General features: G+C 36.4%; 1 long non-coding RNA gene across 5 annotated transcripts in view; it reads left to right on the top strand.

Annotated features, from left to right (window-relative positions):
* LOC124387475 overlaps positions 1-15,747 on the top strand; it is a 53,971-nt gene extending 38,224 nt beyond the window's left edge. For 2 of the 5 annotated variants that reach the window (XR_006926168.1, XR_006926171.1), the window contains exon 6: positions 11,262-11,845. This is a non-coding gene — a long non-coding RNA (uncharacterized LOC124387475). Of the gene's footprint in view, positions 1-1,041; positions 1,845-11,261; positions 11,846-15,732 lie in introns of those variants that run through there. The other 3 variants (XR_006926167.1, XR_006926170.1, XR_006926169.1) reach the window with 2 other exon arrangements.
* The last annotated feature ends 244 nt before the right edge of the window (positions 15,748-15,991 follow it).

A 15,991-nucleotide genomic window follows, 5' to 3' on the forward strand; every position in this document is an offset into this window, starting at 1 on the left:
TCCATTTGCTCACATAAACTTAAGTAAACGTCTTCGAAAAATGCAATTAGACTTTCTCTCTGAGCGACACTCCGCTGGTTTGTTGAGACTGTGGAAGCATTGGTGTGTGTAAAATGGGTTTCATTTGCATAATAATCTAAATAATTCGCTTTTTTTATACAAATGTGCTTGGTCACATGAGAAATGACCCAAGATTAAATAAATATAAGGATAGCACACCACTGGTACATCAGGTTTAAAAAGCTCTTTGTAAAGCAATGCAGTGTTTAATGGTACCGCTTTTCCTACAACTAAACAGTACTTCCGTGTTCATTTATCACGGTAATGGGATGCTTGAGTGCAGGTGGTCATCAATTTTCCAGCACCTTGTCCACCTTGACAAATCAGTGTGGCTAGGTAAATATTTGCACCGGGTGCTGCTCGTACCACCCGTGTAGCGCCTTGCACGCTCTGGCCGGGTTAAACACTCATTACAACAGAACGAGCCCTTTCACTTCCACTGGTCCATACCAGAGAGCCAGAGCCATATGGATAAGGCTTTAGTCACAAATGTGACCTCAGAGGCCACAGAATGTATGGAGCCAAGAGAGTAAAAGCAAAAATTCACAAGCGAGTCACATGCGGCTTACATAATGAGATGTTAGCAAGACATGGAACAGAAACTCAAACACATTCGCCGCAGTGGAAAGGAAATTATGCTGTAAACATCCTAGAAATTTGGATATTGACTGGTAGCTAAAAGAGGATGTCCTGTTTCTCAGGAACCTTCCTGTATGCCATTAAAATTTTTCTCTAATACAGTTTCCTTATAAGATTTTAAGCTAAGTCAGTAAGAAGTCGAATATACATAGATAGAAAAGCTCTGGCTGTTAGAAAGCATCCTGTGGCATGGCACATTAGATAGTTGCTCAGTAATAGCTCCTGGCTGTGTGTTCTGTGTGATGACTGTAGCTGATACAAGTCCCTCCCCAGCCTCCCTGTGTTTGTCTTTCCCTTCTACTGGTTTTTTTTTTACTCAGGCACTTCAAAACTCTATTACAGGCTAATCTACAGGCTCCAGAGTAGTAATTATCCCCCATCTTGCAAGAAGCAGGGGAAATCCACAGCTATCTAATACAAATTTGCTTCCTCGCATGATGTGAAAAAGCAACATGGAGACGGCACCTTTGCTAATGCATCAAACGAGAACAAGCAAAGACAGAATGGGAGCGGCAAACCAATCAGTCCTGGACGACCATGGGAAATGAAAAAGCAAAAAGTGGTGGCCTTGATTTGTAATCAGAACTCCTGCATTTCCTGTCGCAGAAATCCATACAGGATTTAGTTAAACAGTCTGTCTTGCTGCACGTAAGCTGAGAATGAGGAATGTTTTGGAAGCATTGCAAGAAATTCCAAACTCAGTTCCAAACTCCAAGCTGATTTTGACTTACGAGATGTGCCAATTGGACTTTTTCCCAAACACAAAAAAGAATAATATTTGTTGTGCTGTATCTGTATTTTTTAGAACACAAGTTGTATTTAGAGGGAAATCATATGAAGCAGCACATGTTGCACTGATAGAAGACCCTTAAGGGTTCTTTAATTGTACTACTAAAGGATTTATCTAGAATCAGTTAGCCGAATGTTTTATAATTCAAAAGTTTTGAAAGCTGAAGAACACTGAACTATCCCAAGAAATATTGAGGAACCATTTTAATTAATGTTCACTTCCTATATTTAGCATGTCTACAACTAAGATTAAAAAAGCCTGGCGCCCTTGGCTGTGGTTCAGTTTCTCTTAACGCTTTCCACATCTTTTTAGTATTGTCGAGTTGTAATAAAGGTGTCTGGACTTGTCCCATAAATCTTTAAGGTGTTTCATCAGTCATTTTAATACGAGTCCACTTATACAATTCCTTACACAAGTTTTCTCATCATCTCTGTGGGCCCCGGGGTCAAAAGTGCACAGGAGGAACCAGTCCAGGTTTCCTCCATGCTGCCACACAACAGGAATGTACCCGAGGAAAGCAATTATTTGCACACCTGTTCTCTGTCTTTTCATAATCTTTATGCAGCCAAGTAAAGTTTACTAACGCCTCAAGTTTAATACCTAGCAATGGGGGTCGCACTGACCTAGACGTATGGTGTGAATAGAAACAGTTGAATTTACTTAAGATATCTTTTCTAAGTCTCTGGTATAAGTATTAGTATTTATGGATATAGACTTGAGAATGTATATATTTTGTGTGTGTGTGTGTGTGTGTGTGTGTGTGTGTGTGTGTGTGCGCGCATGTAAGAGAGAGAAATACCTAAACATCAAACAGGATACAGGTGACCAGTTGTTTTTTAAACGGATCCAGTGGTAATAATTTGCATAGTTGTTAGAGAGTGAAAGCACTCAACAAGCTAGTACCAAGATTTGCAAGCGATGTTGACTCATTTTGCACTGGAATTGCAAGCTTGCTGTTTTTCAGTGATAAGAAAAGCCTGCAACTTGTGATGAGGCAACATGTTTCATTCATCCTTATATCTCTTGCAAAATGTCATACAAATAAAGATGTAGGAAAAGCTATAACCATTTTTTCTGCTGATTGCACCAACATATCACCAAACTAGATAAATGTCTACAACTTTTAGCAGACCTGCTCACTCCCACTGCAAGTCACATAACACCCTTCATTCATAAACCAACCTTAAGGCAGAAACTAAATTACACAGAACTAGGTTGACAGTATCATGTGTAGACTGTGTGAGAAATGACTGAAATAAGCATTTCTGAGAAATATAAAATCAGAATATTATATTGTTGACTGTTGTGCTGCACATCAAAATTCTGCATATTATATGTAGTGGCGTATAAAAGTATTTTCGTATTACTGAATAAATTATTTTAGGAAAATGTCTGCCAGCATATGTATCCCCCCAAAAATTACCACAGCAGGTGTTTAGTGGAGATGCCACTATTGTGAAAAGCATGACTCGAGTTTCTGCACAGTGTGAAAGACACACACACAGTAAACTGACCTATCTAGGGCATTTGTGTGGATTTTTACAGATGTCAGTTGGTACCCTTGAGGGTTGCTTACAAACTTGCCAGGGCTTCAGGAGTATGTACGTAAGAAAACCCTGTGTCCTGATTAACTCAGCTTTAAAGCCATAAAACAGATTCTAAAATGAAATGTCTCTTGCAGGATTAGGTTAGCACGGCACTTAGTACCAGCTCGGCCTGTTTTCGTTCATGATCATTTGCAATTACAAGTGGAATTTTAAGCCACGGTAATCATAGGAGTTAGCAGCCACTTTGTATCGACAGCAACAGCAGCTGAATAGTAACAGAAACTGAAAAGTGTGAGAACAGAGGACTAAATCTCATGCACATATTTACTCTGTATAAAGAAAAAAAGACCTCTTGAACATAAAAATTGTCTTAATAGTTCTGTTGTCCCTTTAGGGTCGTGTTAAATAACCTGTAAGTAAGTGTTTTGCTCTAAAGGGTTCAAAATCCAAGGGATACAAACACAGGATAAATATTCAAATCCATCACTTGTTGATGAACAAGTGCACACCCCCTCCCCTCATTTATGCAGGCAACAGCAAGCACACTACCACCTACAGAGACCCTGACAAGATTTATTAAGATATTGATTAGACTTAGCAGACTGATTATGCAGTACTAATTAACCCATTTGCAAGCTGATAAGAGAATGGGTGTTGTTTAAAATCTCTCTTAAATTTTAGAGACAAATACTTGCTTTGGGATTTTTTAGCACTCTATCTTAAATGAGCAAGAGGCTTAGAATAATGTGCAAACGGAATAATAGGTGGACCCTCAGTAAGCTTACAGACGAGAACATGGATAGCACAGTGGGGAATATGTCATCGCAAGAAGGTGCTAGCATTTTGGCCAGCAAGCAAACAGCATGCAAACAAACAGTTTTTATGGTCCACGGTTAAAGCAGAAAACAGGTATATGTAATATAACCAAATAAGGATAAATGATAACATTATTGCACTGAAAATATGGATTAAAGGTGACTCATTGGTTAAGGCTTTGGGCTATTGATCAGAAAGTTGTGAGTTGAAATCCCAGCATCTCCAAGCTGTCACCGTTAAAGCCTGGAGCAAGACCCTTAACCCTCAACTGCTCTGTTGTATCCTGTCTCAGTTGTAAGTCGCTTTGGTTAAAAGGGCCAGCCAAATGAGCGAATGCAAATAAGTTGTTGGCATAATAACAATCAAATTTTGTGTTGACGTATTTTTTTCTTTCTTCAAGAGAGATTAGAGCAATGCCAAATGGAAGCTTACTAGTACAAAACAAACAAACAAATTACTTTAAGTTTTATGTCTTTACTGTTCTTATGATCAGGGGTTTGCAAAGTACTGAGAATGTATACTAAATTGTATATATATACAACTTTTTTTGACAACATATAACTTATGTGTCAAAATCATTTAAATTACATTTGGTTAATTTAAGGTTTATTATGTAAATAAGAACTTTGAATGTGTATCTATATCTGTTTGAAAATGAATTTTGTGTAAATTGCCATTTTACCTGAAATCATTATTTAATTTCTGTCAGTTTGCAATATTTGCCATTGGCTAGAATTTGTATTGATGCCTGTTAGCTCCTGAAGTTTAGGCTAGACTAACTGAGCATGAGCAAACAAAACAGGCCAACTCAGGTTAAAACAGGTACACTTACCTCAGCATGCTTGTTGAAATGAGATAAAATTCATTTGTTTTATGCAAAGGCGAGAGAGAATGAATGTTTCTATGAATCTCTGCTTGCTTTAGTATAAAGGAACATTTTAAGGTAGGGTCAGGGGTGCAGTTCCACACTGAACTCCAGGGCTTATACAGCTTCGGAAATAACTAAAGCATTAATTACATTGTGTTTCATGAGAAGTTTTTCCATATCAAGGCTGGTTTAAAATGGACCTGATAATATAATATCTAACCCCATTCCGAATGATGAACACTGTAGAGTCATTGGCTGGATGTGAGATAAAGAGCACTTAGAGATTTGTAACAAGTACTAACTGAAGGTCTAAATAAAAATATAAGAAGTAAACTATAAACTTTTTACTTAGAAATGTAACTAAATAACCGTCCAAGTAGTATATTTTAAGTAAAGTATAAATATGGCAAACAAATTACAAGTGAAAGGTGAACGGTCTGAATGTTGAAATAACGCTTGATATTTAGTCAAGCATGACAAGTCAAGGTGTTAGTGTACAGGAAATAAGGGCTATTACAGAAGTGATAACCTTGTTTTAGGATCCTGAGTCATTTCCTTGTCTACCTATCTACCGCATTTACATGTTCTAACCTTGCTTTATTGATATACTATGTAGAGAATTTTAGTCAGTGTAGATACTAAAGCTGTGCATCTCTGAGGCAAACAGGTAGAGCAGGTTGTGAAAGTGGTTATTTCTTTTTCAGCTGCAAGTAATCTCGAGAGGCTCCTGTAAGGCTGTATTCTCACAGGTTGTCTACTTCTCACCTCATTTTTTTTTTTGCTTGCACATTTCGATTATCGTCCTAGATAATAAAAAGGAATACAAATTCTAACTGATCCACTGTATTGGAAATTGCAAGCATTTACCCTAGAATGTAGACAACTAGAAATAAGGTGGAACATACTGATCTGTTAAATCTTGAATCTTGTGATGGATCGCTTTATGGGCACATTAGTTTGTTTTGGCTTTTTTTTTGCTCAAGGCATGACTTCTTACGGCACCTCAAATCGTTCATCTCATTCATTTCACAGGGATGCTAATGACAAACACTTGTAGTGGGTATCAGGTGTAATCTAGTTCTCTTCCCCCACTCCTGATTCTACTTTCTCCCCTGAAACCGGGCTGGCTTTGTTGTAGAGACAATTCCAAGCTTTCAAGTCTTCTGTATTCTATTGGAAATGATCCCAACCTGATTTTACACAAAAACATCTGGAAACAGTAAAAGACGTGATTTTTCACTGACTGGAAGATCATCTTAATTTGTATGATTTTGCATCAGGAATCTTTCTTTAAAGGGTGTATTGTGATTCAAATTGTTTTTTTTTTTCTTTCCTTGTATCTGGCAGTCTTATGTGCTTGTCCAAAGGGAACAGGATAAGGCCTCAGTACAGAGAGGCAACTCCCTGGAAACACTAAAGTTATCCTCAGAACTGAGAGGTGGTGTTCCCGAGTTCCTACACAAAAACACACAACCACACTCGCCTCTCAGGAACTGACGGTGCAGGATACAGGACTGTCATTTGCACTTTATAATTTAAAGAAAAAAAGGCTTTATTAACAAAGGTTAATAAAAGAGGTGGTGATGGTAAAAAGCAAGAAAGAGAGTGAGGCTGACACTTTTTGTGTGTTAAGCCTGACATTTTGCCTGCTCACTGTATGGCAGATCACTAGCTTAACCCTCAAATACCCAGCTGATTACAGAGTAGAGCTTTTGTTCTGAAAGTGAGGAATGTACTGTAAATGTACCTGTCAATGTATCAGAGGTGTTTACTGGGTTAACCAGCATTCCATGCCAGTATGAAAAGCAAAGTATGAAGACGAACTGGATGAATGGACAGACAATTGCTTTAAGGTACACTTTGCACATGGCTTAATTTTCACAAGAAAACAAGCCATTCACAAACTAACAAAACTCTTGACTTCCCAGAAACAAACACTCCCATTTAATTCTTCATCAAAAAAAAGAAGCTCTTTATAAAAATGTATTTTTACACACAGCTGGAACACTTCTCGCCAGGGTTAGTATAGTCAAATTTCATGTGATTGTTGCTTAATAGTTTACTTTGTGGTTGCTGCTCTTTGAAGCTCTGAGAATGATAAGTCTATAATTTAGCCTATGTTCCACAGTGCACCCTCAGGCTGCTTAAACAGAGACACCTTTTTTGAGAGACATTTTCTTTGTATACTTCTACCTCAATATATACTAAGACACTACCATAAGATATCATATACATTTAAAAAACAGTTGACCAAATGGCAAATAGTCATTAGATCAATTGCTAATAAATATTCTAAAAGCAAATATTGGCTCTGTTTAGAGAGTCTCACACTTGTGTATTGGACTAATGTACATCTTTAGTGTAAATCCAAGTGAAAGATAGGAGAGAGATTAAATAAACCCTTTAAACCTGAAGGTCAATATAACATTATTAAGGCTAATGAATGAGTTCTAGTAGGGGAATAGAGGTCTGGGGCAAGGCAGAGGCGCACACACACACACATAGACTATTTGACGCTTATCAGTAAAAAACAGCTGAAGTATGCAAACCTTCAGATAGATTAATCTCCTAAAACAATATAATTTATTTAAACAAAAAGTAAAATAAATAAAGTTATAAATTGGAATGATCTTTTTTTTTTTTTTTTTTTTACATTTTGCTTGACAATTTAAGCATGTTGCTTATAAGACTAATTTATTAACATTGAAAGATGCACATACAGTGCTATGACTGTAAAAAATTTTTGGTATTATTATATATCCCACAATGTATTTCCTGCCAGCGAGTTAGTACTCCCTACAAATGCACTTGCTTGTTGTTAGATGGTGGATACCTATACTAATTGCTTCCCCTGTTAGTCCTTTGAGTAAAAAAGACCTGTCAAATATATAATTGTAATTGTAGACAAACTTTATAACCAAGATTCTTGACTAATGGAGTTGGTACTGATAACAGTGTTTAAGCTAGTGTTTCCTCTCCAGCTTCCTTTAACAGACAGGACATGTAACAGACACAGTGAGGGAAATCTGGATCTTCTGGAAAAACGTGTTGCTTATTTATTTAAATTCTTTAAAAAAAAAAAAAAAGTTGTTTTTACAGTCTTAAGTATTACATTTATATCATCAGCCAATGAATTTACAAATGGACCTGCATCTTTTTCACTTTTTTATTTTGATTTATTTCTTTATACATTAATTCAACACCATTCCATAACACAGAGACTCCTTTAAATAAAACAGAAATATTCAGAACCCCTTGGACAGATACATTTTTATAACATCATTTAACTATTCATATATTAGGCTTCTTATTTATGTGTGGACAATTTTATTTGCCCATTTATTATAGCTAAACCTTTTATTTACCCTTTCACAAGAATCCATTATACTCAAGTGGACATTGTTTATAGGGTACAGATTTCTGGCTTAGATTACAGTAAGTGAATTCATGTATCTAGTCACATGAATAGGCCAGATCGCAAATCCCTTAGCTATTCACAATGGATTCCTGGGTTTCCAGGACCACACTTTGAGATCAGCTGCCTACAGTCCTACATTTATTTTGCACTTGGTTCTACTAAATTGGTGGAAAATAAGTTTGGCTATCACCAAACTAAATTGGTGTTGTTTGCTTCACTTACTGTATACTGTCCTGCATTCCCTTTAAACCATTGGAGAATATACATTTTTTCTATTAGACAACACGTTTAAAAATAAAGTATAAGAAGTCTTTTATGGTCCTTCATGTTTTACCCCACATTAGTGTGGTTTCTTGGCCAGTACCTCCATAGTGACCCGCCTGCTTGGAACGTTTTCGAGGCAACTTCTAAGAAAAAGAGAAAAGTGCGTTATCTCTCGCTCCCCTCTTGTGTTTCCGTTAGAGCCGGCCCACTATCTGAGTCCACCTCTGGACAGTCTGGCCTGCAGAGAGCCGATTACTGCTGATTAAACTCGCACAGGAGAGCAGCTGAGACCGTTCACGTAGACTAATCAAGCAGCCGTAGATGAGCTGCTGTATGATGCAGCACAAATTGGGTCAGGTTTCTGTGGAAGTATATCTCAAACTTTAGCTTCACTTGTAAAAGCCTTTGATCAAAGCTGAGGTCATTTTTTACTGTCATTGTTACTTGTGCGAGCTAGAAACTCATCGAGGTAACTGGAGTCACTTAGCATTATTCACATGTTACACATCATTGTGTTGGCAGACAATGAACTTGGACAGTGAAACGACTGGAAAGATCTTTAATGGCAATGGAAAGGACAGCGTATTGTACTGTAATCAAGTCCTGCTTTAATGTTGAAAGCAGAAAGAACAGAGAGCCTTTTAAAAGGCAGATTAGGATTCCCAATATCAAATAACACCACAGATGATAAGTTGTCAATTTTCTTTTCCACCAAAACAGGAAGGGTTTAATACAAACTAGGACATAAATGCCATGATAATTATGACAATGGTGTATGGATTGCACTCAAACCTTAACTTACTGAATAATAGTAATATGTAAATATAATATAAACCTCACTATATACTATATCACAAAATTATGCTAGCCCACATAAATCCCAAACTGTTTTAAATATGTCAGAAACTTACTGATAAAGGACTAGAGGTCAATTAACACACCATTTGCACTAACAAGATAAATACTATTTAACTTCGGACTAACAAAGTAAGTGTTTTCTAATATTGTGAGTGACCAGTAAGACTTTAAACTGTTTAAGACCCAGTGCTGATGTACCTGATACATTATCAGCACCATGCACACTACCATGTAAGTGTCACAGTCGGGTGGAGAATAATCCACCACCCCCTGGTCAGTGGCAGTTCTACAATGACCCACAGTGAGTAATTGTACACCAAAACTATCAAGCAGAACAAAAACATGGGATAAAAAAACACAACTTTACAGGAAGCAGCAGTAACCAGTTTTATCCTTCAGTGCATATAATTTATTTACTTTATTATTATTAGTCTTTTATCAGTTTTGTCGTTTGTTTCAAGATTGTCGGTGATTGTCATATTGACAGAGGCAAGCAGCATTTACTCGCGTGAGAACTGTATTTACTTTTCTCTTCTTTCCAAGTTTTGTTGACTTATTCCTCTTTCTTCAATGCAATGCTTATTTAATCGTCTTATTTCTATTCAAAATACTATCAGACCAATGCCTACATGCTATACATCAGATATATGGGATTCTGCACATTCTATTTACAACTTAGGGTAAAGCGTCAACGCACATTCATCAATACTAAATGCTAGTCGATGTAATTTAGGCAAACTATCTGATTCTGGACTAAAATGTGGATTTTAAAGATGAACCACCTTGGCCTTAGATCAGTAGAATGTTAAGTAAGCAAATAAGGTAGCCAAGAAAGCAAAAACTGTCTAATGTGATTGGCTGATGTGAGTGTAGTTTCTAATACCAGGTTAGAGTTACATTGATCTCAGAAACTAACATACCCTGGCTACACACCAAGTCCAATTCAAGTTTACAGGATAATTTGGTTCTGATTATTTACTTTTACAATCTACACATGTTTTTTTCACAGGGTTATACAGGGTTTAACAGAGAAAGATGTTTTAAGGCAAAATGGTGAAATCTAAAAGACTTTTAACAAGTTTAGACAAGAAATAAAAGCTTATTTTTACATGAAACTAACTTGATTTTATCTTCTGGAAATATTAAGTTTTTGATATTTGTCTACATTTAAAGTTTCCATTTTATTTCTTTCAGTACATTTTAGCTGGATGTTTTGACATTTGCTGTCAAGATTTTGGCACATTTAACATTTTTGATTGTCTGTAGTTCCTAATTGTTCAATTATATGAGTGTGTGTGGGGGGGGATACATTTTCCACTAACCTGAAACAAACTTCTCTATATGGTAAGGGCTGTCAATGAAGATAGGCAGCACACCAAGTATCCCACAGAGTAATGTATACTCAAAAACATAATACATGCATTAAAATCACCCTTAATATAGAAATTCATTACAGAGCAGCAATATGACTGAAATTAGGTCAACTGAAAAGAAATACAGTAAAAATACGACAGTATATAGTCTGTAGTTATAATAGTATATATAAATACAGTAAGCAATGTCTAGTATGGCTATGTTAAAAGATATCTAAAAAATGTGAAAAAATTGAAAAAGGAAACAGTAATTTTTTAATGTTACCACATACAATTTTTCTTTTACTTTTTTTTCAATAACAAGTTGAATAATTTGCTTTGAGTGAAGATTGTAATGTCTGTTTATTACAGAAATTATGGTTGTGATATTTATCTGAGATCAGAGCTTTTGATAATGAAACTTATGTGACTGTTAATTGTAGAAATAGAATAAGTATAATTAGAAGTGTAGAATGAGTATTTTTTTATGCAGCATACAACACTTTTACTGTTAAATAATAACTTTGGTCTGTTTTGCGGTTAAAACCGACACTGTTGCACAAGGTTGGTATTTATATCCGTCTTTGATCCTTCTACCATGAAAACATATAGACTAATGTTTCCTATTTCCGACGTTTCTTGGATGCAGGAGGCACCACCATGTCCCAAGTGTGTCACTAAAGAGATGTGACAGGCCTGAGACCCCTTAAACAAACACAACAGTAGGGACAACATGCCAGTTCCCATCATAGACCACACAGTTTGCCCAGGCACGGATACACACACAACAAACACGTGCTGCATGCTGCCGCCATCTTCCACCTTCCAATGGCGCCTCTGATAAAGATCTGCTTTAGCCACATGAAGAGAAAAAGAAACAACCAATTATACTATTAGTGAAGGATAGTTGTGGTGGTAGGGGGAATGGGGCAGCAAAATGTTTTCTTTTTCTCAAGGGTTTTTTTCCCCTAAACATAGACCATGTAAAATTAGGAAGCGAATGATTAAGCCTTATTGAACTTAATCTGTGGTTTGTGGTTTTGTTGTGATGTCTTTCAATCAAATAACTGAATAAAATATGTACTGAAGAAAACATATTGGCATGTGCTGTTATAGAAAAGTTGATTGTTTTCCAATGACCGTGTGTCCTCAGGTGATTTATTCCTCTTATGCCATAGGAATATGCCATTGAATCCAATTTTCAAATAATAATAAAATGCCACACAGAAAACACATATTCATGCTTCTTGGTCATCAGTTATTTTCACAATGACAGATACATGCAACTATTCTAATGTGAGGATTCGGCTGAATTTACTTTTCTCATCTTTCCTGGTTTTGTTGACTCGTCTTCCTCAGTTCTTCTAATTCATTTCCATGTGGCTTGGCAAACGTTATCAATCCAGCAGCCATCATATTGCATGAATGACAAACAGCTGTCACATTTTATGGCCAGAGAATCTAGCATTTCAGAGAAGAATGTTTTGAAGCAAACATTAAGAAAGAGATTAATATTATTGAACCCGACAAACTCTCCCGACCGGCGGTGCTAAGTCCCTGATGACCTCAGTCACTTCTACCTATACTTTAACCACAGTAGCAGGTGTACTAGTAGCAGTGCAGTACAAATAATACCCCCTTTCACTGTTGAACATCCACACACTCCACAACAAATTTGCATTCAGCACAAAATGAATTAAAATACACATACAAAGGCAAACCAAGGTGTGCTGGCCTTCTCTTTCACCTGGCCCAGGCACATCATACCAGTGTTGAAACATGTTGCAATTTTGCATTGCCAAATTGTAATTAAATGTTTTGAAAAACTGGATTTGAATCACCGCACAGCAGGTTTGTCACATTTATTGGACTCCTAATTTTTACCTGCTGCTACAGCTTACAAAACTGAATACCAAACTTAATGTCCTGGCATCAGCCCCTCCATATACATTTGGAGAACAAACTATAACTAAAATACCTCAGTCTCTTAAGTTGTGCAATCACTTGTCTTTACTCTCAATCTGGAAACTGGTGTCAACAGTGTTGTTGTGCCTCTTTATAACTCCTACAATCTCATCAAGTATGCAGATGATACCATAATGGTAAGTCACATTAGTAAAAAATTATGAGTTGAGTAAAACACGGAGAAAACTTTAACAGCATTGTGTTCCACCAATAACCTTCCCCTCAGCACTAAAAAGCCCAAAGCACATGTCAAAGAGCAAAGCAGCAAACATTCTCTCATTTACATTATAAAGCTTGAAGTAGAGCATCTCTCCATGTTTAAGTTTCTGAGTATTCATATTTTTGATCTATCCTGGCACAAATCTACTTAAATACTGGTTAGAAAGTTACAACAGAGATTGAACAAAGCTTTATTTATCTACTAAGGTCTAAATAACTTTTAATCAATGTCACATTCAGGGAATCCTGACTAACTGCATTATAGTGCGATATGCTAGCCCAATGTGTCTTACAGAAAAGCCCTGCAAAGGGGTAAACATTTTCAAAAACATCACTAATGCCAAACTCCCATCCACTGAAAATTTTCATGACACGAGATGTCTGTGTAGCACATGAAACTAATGATTTACTGTCTGGTATCATCCTGCAGCTCTACCGTTTACTGTATAATCTGTATTATGTATCTAATAATTAAAAGATGCATAATAAATATGCATCTGATGTTATTTTTATATGTTGGTATATCATCTGCAAATGCATAATTTATTACCTATGAATAATCTCTGTACTGTTGAATATACAATATGTATGACTTAGATCTTCTAATCTATTATAGCTTTCCTATTGTAACCTAATATAATTACCATTCATGTTATGTACTCAATAGCTACTACACATATTCACTGTACACTAACCATCCACTTCATTAGAAACATCTGTAGACATGCATATTCACATGCAGTTATCAGCCAAACTTGTGAAATGCTTCAGTTACAGAATAAACACCAGAATGTAATAAATGTGATCTCTGTGGCATAAATGCTGGAACCAGAGTGGACTGGTATGTCAGGTAATGAGTATGTCATAACCTGCTGATCTTCTGGGATCTTCACAGAACATTCTCTAGAGTTTACATAGACTTGGCAAAATAAATGTTAATGATCACCTGCTCCAAGGAGTTGTCTTTTTGTTTGTTTGTTCTGTTTGTTCTGTTTTTTTTTTTTAAAAACACATTAAACTTTATAAAACGATACTTTCCTAGGTGCCTAAAAAATATTTAATGTGCAAGCACAAAAGGTAATTAATAAAAAAGCAAAAGCACAGACACGGAAACTGTAACGCAAATCTTCTCTTTTCAGAGGCATCGTTTTGTAAGCAGTGTCAGGGAGGTAAACAGATCTGGGGTAGGCTGAAGCAGGGGGCAGTAGGCAATGGCTTTGGGGCATGAGTTAGGATAACCAAGACAAGGCAATTCATCTGCTGGTGAGAAAATCTCAAGGCAATGCACAGACCACACTGGATCCAATCTGTACTGACCCCATTTATAACACATTGATTCTCCATATGTCTCAATGGCCTCTGGTCATTATCTTTATAACATACATTCACATTGTTTTTGACAGCCAGGACAATGGCTTATTTAACACAGCCTTCAAGCTATCAAACAGGCTCATCAACATTTGCCTATTGTGTATTATGTTTTCCCACAGTGGCCTCAATCCATCATATAACTTTTTTTCTTGTTTTGTTGACTTTGTAAAACATGTAAAGTAAATATTTACAGATTACTCAAATGATTCCAGATCTTTGAGGCTTCGCTTTCTACATTCAATTGTTTATTTCATTGATGTTTGGTAAAGTGCTATAAATGGAAGCTTAAATAGCTTTACATGTTATGTGTTTTTGTAAAATATTCTCTTTCATGCATGCTGTTCTAGAAAGCAATTTTACTTGGAGTTAATGTTTAAGTCTCAAAAGCCAGACCAAAAACAACATTATGGTCTAGAGTGATTTGTAGAGATCCACCTACTTTTAGAGAAAGATGCCACTTAAGTAACGCAAATTTTTCCCATAGTCTTTCAGAAAACATGCAACTGACACCTAACTGCTTAGAACAAAACAAAAGCCTTTTTCTCAGGTTTTTTAAAAGGATTATCCCACTTGAATTTACAGAATAGCAAAACTTGTGGCCAGAAAAATGAACAAAATATATTAGACATTTCCTGAGATTATGTTTTGGTTGATTTTTCTGCCCACTAGGATGTACATTTGATCTAATCCGAAACACTTTTACACTTCACTTCACATTTTATTTTGAAAAGGCAATGGGCATCACTTTTGGGAGGTAGAGGAAACCAGAGATCCCATATGGACATGGAGAGAACATTTGAAACCCTACACAGATAGTAACTTGAGCTTAGGATCGAACCATGGACCCTGGAGCTTTGAAAAAGCATTGCTACCCACTGCCTCTCCCAGCAAATATTCTGTATTTTTTATTCCAACTATTTTGCAGAAAAACTTTAAAAGCACAATAGATCAGTCAATTTCCAGGAAAACTTAAGTGCAACTATAAATTGGTTTATATCTTAGTAACATAAAATTAATGGTTGCAAGAAATAAACTGAAAAAGGTTGACTATTTCATTGAAAATCTTAAAGCTATAATTAGCTACCATATGGCACCAAAGCAATGACATAAACAAACATTACTTCGATTTATTTATTTTTTATTATGTTACAATTAGAACCTGTAACACTTTAACACTGTTTTCAATATCTAAGATGTCCAGCAGGTGTATAACATCTATTAATTAGATTAGCAAAGCCCACCTGACCCACCAGTTTGGTACCCTAGACCTGATGCCTACAGGGACATATTGACAAATGGCCATAAACTATGACCTCAGTACAATAAGTGACCAGAAAAGAAAAGGAAGTAATTTGTCTTGTTCTGGTATCACCTTCCTCTGATCAGGCATCCCTGCTTCCAAAGCTGCCATCTCACCTGACACTTTCTCAGATAAGGTTCTGAAAACATGGGGGGTTTCTCTCTCACTCTATTTTCGGACATATTGTGTTCACTGTAATTGAAGCTTCTTCAGAATTTTCTTTCACCCCATCTTTCTCTTATTCTTTCTTCTTCCTATGTGCCAGTGTCATCGCTTTTCAAGCAGTGATCTCAAGGGAACCCCTGGGATCAAACAATGAGCCTTTCGTTGACATTATGTGACGGAAATGCTACAGTCATGGAAGCTTGGCGAGTGCTTGGACTTTGAAGGCTGAGACAACATTCCAGAAGCCAATGTATTATCTTTGAGTCATTTCTGATTCATGCCATTATCAGATGCTACAACTCTTTAAATAGGCATGCAATTACAACTGCCCACAGCACCCTGTCAATTATGACCTAATA

The sequence above is a fragment of the Silurus meridionalis genome, chromosome 6 (genome assembly GCF_014805685.1).
Source record: "Silurus meridionalis isolate SWU-2019-XX chromosome 6, ASM1480568v1, whole genome shotgun sequence".
Lineage (NCBI taxonomy): Eukaryota > Metazoa > Chordata > Actinopteri > Siluriformes > Siluridae > Silurus > Silurus meridionalis.